Source organism: Lipotes vexillifer, unplaced genomic scaffold (assembly GCF_000442215.2).
Source record: "Lipotes vexillifer unplaced genomic scaffold, Lipotes_vexillifer_v1.1 scaffold254, whole genome shotgun sequence".
Taxonomy (NCBI): Eukaryota; Metazoa; Chordata; class Mammalia; order Artiodactyla; family Lipotidae; genus Lipotes; species Lipotes vexillifer.
Genome location: NW_006778042.1, coordinates 180,628 through 187,303, shown reverse-complemented (window position 1 = coordinate 187,303; position 6,676 = coordinate 180,628).

Genomic DNA, 6,676 nt, shown 5'->3' with positions numbered 1-6,676 from the left:
GTCATCTGATAAAGATGCAGATTACCAGGCAAGAGGATCTGATTTGTGCTTGGGGTCACAAGTTGCCCTTGGCCTGTGGAGCACAGGGCACCTGACTGACAGTTGCACCAAGAGTTCTTACAATCATGGACAGATGGTTCTTCTCTTAGTTTAGATTCTCCAGAAGCACACCCTGAGATGAGGACTTGTGAGCAAATGATACTTTATGTGCTCCTGGGGGAAACCTATAAGGATGTGAGAAGGGATAACAGCAAGGGGGAGGATGTCATCTGGGAGTGAGATTCCAGGATGGCTTCAGCCAGATCCTGTAGGGGAACTCCAGGGTGTAAGTGGGGTCTCAGAGTGATCCCAATAGGCTTTTCCAGTCCTGTACCTATTGTTATTGATTGCAGGCTTTCTCTGGAGAGGGGGCTTATAAATCCCCAGCCACTTCCCTCTGTTTGGGTGTGCAAGGCAGAGTGCACTGGTAGACCAGTTAGATCAAGGGCAGTCATCCAGAAGGAGCTGCACAAGGGGGTGTGTGGTGAAGCACAAAGAAAGAGTAAAATGTGGTCTGAGGAGTTGTGGGAGCTACGTTTCTTCAAAGGATAATTAAAGCACAAGGGATAGATGTTGGGCAAATAAAATCAATAAAATGTCCATTGTGATATTTAAACCACTTTGTGAGATTACAATCTTTATTACTCCAGTTTTTAAGCCCAGGGAGGTTAAGTATCATGTCACTGGTCTTGTGGTGGGGCCAGGACTTGCTGGTCCAGTGACATTTTTCATCATATCCTAAAACTGGCTTGGCTGATTGTATATTTAATTTGTGCTTTGTTTGCAGAAATGTCCAGTTGTTTTGGCAGTCAAGGCTTGCTGTAGTGTAGAGACTTCTGGGTTCTTATACATGTTTCAGTTATCAGATTCTCCTAAAGAGCTTCACAACTTTCCAACCTTGACACAGCCTTTTTGGATGAAAGGATGAAAATGGAGTCCCAGGTAGGATTCAAGAAGTTTTCTAAGATGGGGCATAGATCTTACCAGGAGAGGCAGATAATTATGGACACGTGAGAAGAAAAAGATGTGCCATTCTTTTGCCCTCCTAGAAACAAGTGGTAGTAAATTTTTTTCTTTTTTTAAAACTGAGATATAGTTACATATAACATTATACAAGTTTAAGTTGTACAGTGTAGTGATTTGATATATGCATAGATTGTGAAATGATCACCACAATAAGTCAAGTTAGCATTCATTACAAAAAAAAGTTAATTTTTTTTCTTGTGGTGAGAACTTTTAAGATCTACTCCCAGTAATTTTCAAATAAACAATACAATATTATTAACTATAGTCCCCATGTAGTCCACTATATCCTCAGGATTTACTTATTTTATAACCGAAAGTTTATACCTTTTGACCACTTTAGGGAAAATTTTAATCCCTTAGAAAATTGATGGTGGGAGGAAAGAAATGTTTTGGGAGATGATCTTCAGTGTTGTACAGACCACAATTTCAAATGATAGTTTTAGTGTGGAAAACAAATACATGCAAATGAGTATGCAAAATTTTAACAGCAGATTCTTAGCAAGGTTAAATAACATTTTTAAGGATGGAGAAGAGCAAAAGGGAGAATTAACCTTGAGCATTCCATGTCCTAACAAATTGCCATTCAAGAAAACATTCTGGGAAAGTGGGCTCACCCAGGCAAGTCTTAGGGAAGGAAAGGAAATGGGATTTCCCAAGCAAAAAGAAAGATCATATTTTATTCTTCCGATAAATTCCACACACTTGCAGGCAGAGCTGCCTACATAATTTGCCCTGTCCAGTACAAGATAAAAATTTGGGTCCCCTTGTTCAAAGAGCAGGACCAAAGGTGCTGGTAAAGGTACTGAAATATAATCTTTCTTCAAAGGTTTCTATCTCAACCAGTTTTTATTTTCCACTTAAGTTCACACATCCTAGGGCTAGAAGTACTAGCTAGGTGAGTGCAGACCTTCACAGGCACCTGAGGCTCTGCCCCCTGACTCAGCAGCTTCCTCTCCTGCCAGTCAGTTGCCAAAACAATGTATTGTGCTTCATCAGGGGCACCACACAGAGGGTGGTGTACCCTCAAGGCATTACATCCTCAGCCCCAGGAAGAGTTAATATGTGGGTCAAGGGTGGATGAAAAGCTCCCTTCTGCCAAATCATCTGCCTAAAGCAACATGGGAGTGCCAGTCCCATGTGGGACAGTCACTGTCATGCCCCTCCTAGGGATGCTGTTGGCCATGAATGCTCAACCCTGAACCTCTCTGTATCTGCACTGGATATCTCCCACCAGAGACAGAGATCGGCAGTGGTTTCTGGGCATGGTTATGGAGGGGTGGCCAGGCAGGGCATGTGGGGCAGAGAAACTGGCAACTGACAACCTGTCCTTGTAAGGTAAGGAGGTAGCTAGAAGAAGAATGGCTTAAGAGCAGCTGTTCTAAGTTCCCACGATGTGATTCCTTGTCCAGTCACATTTAGTTACAAACCTCAAATTTAAAAATAAAATTGTTAAGAATTTCAAGATAGCAGAGCAATAACTTCCAAGCGTGGGGCCTCTCTGAGCAGGGTTCTCTTTGGGACAGCACTGGTTCCGTGCTCATGAAGCCAGCCCTGTGTGCAGGAAGGAGAGAGAATCATGACTCAGCCTCTGCAGGCAGCTGAAGAAGCCTCTCTGTTACTTGCTGAGTGACAGGACTGAAGTTACGAGTCACACATGGATAAAATTGGTCCACATGATAGGAACATAAATAAATCTAAACCTTGAGGGACAGGAAATAAAACCCCCCTTTATTTCCTTGGTGCAGTTATATGACTTGAATTTGTCCTCCATCAATTGCTCTATAGGTCATCCTTGTCTCTACCTCTGAGGCTCCAAGGTTTATAGAGGGGATCCCCTAGGGTCTCTGGCCATTACTCTCCAAGTGGTCTCTTCCATCATGCTGGTGAATCCAAAGTCTAACAGTTCTTCTGTCAATCTTGTCTCTTTCTTTTCTTGTAAAAATCTCTTGCAGCTTCTTACATATGAATAACACCATTTCATGATCTCCCCTTATTTTTATATTTCTTTTGTTATTTAACTGAGAATTACAGAAAGAGAGTTGTCAAATAGGGAAATAGGTTGCTTTTTGCAATTGGAAGTTTACTTTGTTTTTTGTCTCTGATTGAACCCTGACAAACAGCCAAAAGGACCAGGTCTGTATCCACCTGTACTTAGCCATTTCTTTTCCCTAATTAGTTCAGCTTTTGTTAATGAAACTCTTTATAAAACATCTGGAAGGGAGGGGGAAATGATAGACAAAGGTGACAACTGAATTGAAATCTCTCAGTTTGATCTTGACCCTATATGTGTAATCCATTTCCATAACAAGCTGGACTAGACCCCATAATAAGCCTATGATTCCTTGTGTGTCTTGCAGTGCTGGGCTGAGAGTCATGATAAATTAGTGCTGACTGAGCTTCTTGACTAATGTTGATACACATTTCCCTCGATTATCATCCTCTTTGATAATTTTAAAGGAAGGCATTAGTATATTCTTCTGGAAGTCCAGTCAAGCAATTTACCCATCCATCCATTTATTCTTACCAAGGCTTGATTTGTGATGCAAGATGTGATGTATCTTGAAGAATGCTCTGTGTGTACAGTACTTGAGAAAAAGTGTATTCTGTTGCTTTCCAATGGAATGTCCTATAAATATCAATTAAGTCTATCTAGTCTAATGTGTCATTTAAGTCTTTTGTTTCTTTAATTTTTTTTTTTTTTTTTTTTGTGGTACGCGGGCAACTCACTGTTGCGGCCTCTCCTCTTGCAGAGCACAGGCTCTGGACACACAGGCTCAGTGGCCATGGCTCACGGGCCTAGCCGCTCCACGGCATGTGGGATCTTCCCGGACCAGGGCATGAACCCATGCCCCCTGCATCGGCAGGCTGACTCTCAACCACTGCACCACCAGGGAAGCCCGGTTTCCTCTTTTATGGCTGTTAATATTTGCCTTATGTATTGAAGTGCTCCTGTGTCGGATGCATATATATTTACAATTGTTATATCTATTTTTTGGATTGACCCCTTGATCAGTATGTACTGTCCTTCATTGTTTTCTGTAAAGTACACAGACCTTATCTTAAATTCTATTTTGTCTGATATGAGTATTGCTACTACAGCTTTCTTTTTATTTCCATTTGCATGGAATATCTTTTTCCATCCCCTCACTTTGTCTGTATGTGTCCTTAGATCTGAAGTGGGTCTCTTGTTGACAGCATATATACAGGTCTTGTTTTTGTATCCATTCAGCCAGTCTGTGTCTTTTGGTTGGAATATTTAATTAATTTACCATTAAAGGTAATTATTGATATGTATGTTCCTATTGCCATTCTCTTAATTGTTTTAGGTTTTTTAGGTCCTTTTTCTTCCCTTCTTTTTTGTTCTCTTCTCTTGTGTTTCCTGCCTAGAGAAGTTCCTTTAGCGTTTGTTGTAAAGCTGGTTTGGTTGTGCTGAATTCTCTTAGCTTTTGCTTGTCTGTAAAGCTTTTGACTTCTCCATGAAATCTAAATGAGAGCCTTGCTGGGTAGAGTATTCTTGGTTGTAGGTTTTACCCTTTCATCACTTTAAATATAGCTTGCCACTCTTTTCTGGCCTGCAGAGTTTCTGTAGAAAAATCAGCTGATAACCTTATGGGGATTCCCTTGTATGTTATTTTTCTGCTTTTCCCTTGCTGCTTTTAATATTTTTTCTTTGTATTTAATTGTTGTTCATTTGATTAATATGAGTCTAAGTATGTTCCTCCTTGAGTTTATCCTGTATGGGACTCTCTGTGCTTCCTGGTCTTGGGTGATTATATCCTTTCCCATGTTAGGGAAGTTTTCGACTATAATCTCTTCAAATATTTTCTCAGGCCCTTTCTCTTTTTCTTCATTATCTGGAACCCCTATAATTTGAATGCTGGTGTGTATAATGTTATCCCAGAGGTCTCTGAGACTGTCCTCATTTATTTTTATTCTTTTTTCTTTATTCTGCTCCACAGCAGAGATTTCCACCATTCTGTCTTCCAGGCCACTTATCCGTTCTTCTGCCTCAGATATTCTATTGATGCCTTCTAGTGTATTTTTCATTTCAGTTATTGTATTGTTCATCTCTGTCTGTTTGTTCTTTAGATCTTCTAGGTCTTTGTTAAACATTTCTTGTGAAGAAGATCTACACATGCAGCCTGTGGAACAAAAATCACATTCACAGAAAGATAGACAAGATGAAAAGGCAGAAGTCTATGTACCAGATGAAGGAACAAGATAAAACCCCAGAAAAACAACTAAATGAAGTAGAGATAGGCAACCTTCCAGAAAAAGAATTCAGAATAATGATAGTGAAGATGATCCAGGACCTTGGAAAAAGAATGGAGGCAAAGATTGAGAAGATGTAAGAAATGATTAAGGAAGACCTAGAAGAGGAGGCGCTTCAAGAGGGCGAAAGAGTAGGATGTGGAGATCACCTTCCTCCCCACACATATACCAAAAATACATCTAAGAGTGGAACAACTCCTACAGAACACCTACTGAACACTGGCAGAAGACCTCAGACCTCCCAAAAGGCAAGAAATTGCCCCATGTACCTGGTAGGGCAAAAGAAAAAAGAAAAAACAGAGACAAAAGAATAGGGACAGGACCTGCACAAGTGGGAGGGAGCTGTGAAGGAGGAAAGGATTCCACACATTAGGAAGCTCCTTTGCAGGCAGAGACCGTGGGTGGCGGGTGGCGGAGGGGGGAAGCTTCGGAGCCATGGAGGAGAGCACAGCCACTGGGGTGCAGAGGGAAAAACGGAGAGATTCCAGCACAGAGGATCAGTGTCGACCAGCACTCACCGGCCCAAGAGGCTTGTCTGCTCACCCGCCGGGACGGGCAGGGCTGGGAGCTGAGGCTTGGGCTTCGGAGGTCAGATCCCAGTGAGAGGACTGGAGTTGGTGACGTGAACACAGCCTGCAGGGGGCTAGTGCGCTACGGCTAGCCAGGAGGGAGTCCGGAAAAAAGTCTGGAGCTGCCAAAGAGACAAGAGACTTTTTATTCCTTCTTTGCTTCCTGGTGTGCAAGGAGAGGGAATTAAGAGCGCTGCTTAAAGGAGCTCCAGAGACGGGCGCAAGCGTGGCTGTCAGAGCAGACCCCAGAGACAGACATGAGATGCTAAGGCTGCTGCAGCAGACACCAAAAAGCCTATGTGAGAGCACAGGTCACTATCCACACCTCCCCTCCTGGGAGCCTGTGCACCCTGCCACTGCCAGGTTCCTGTGATCCAGGGACAACTTCCACGGGAGAATGCACGGCCGACCTCAGGCTGGTGCAATGGCATACCAGCCTCTGCCCCCGCAGGCTCGCCCCGCATCCATACCCCTCCCTCCCCCCGGGCCTGAGTGAGCCAGAACCCCGAATCAGCTGCTCCTTTAACCCCGTCTTGTCTGAGTGAAAAACAGATGCCCTCAGGCCACCTACACGCAGATGCGGGGCCAAATCCAACGCTGAAATCCAGGAGCTGTGAGAACAAAGAAAATAAATGGAAATTTCTCCCAGCAGCCTCAGGAGGAGTGGATTAAATCTCCACAGTCAACCTGATGTACCCTGAATCTGTGCATTACCTGAATAGACAACGAATCATCCCAAACTGAGGAGGTGGACTTTGGGAGCAATGATA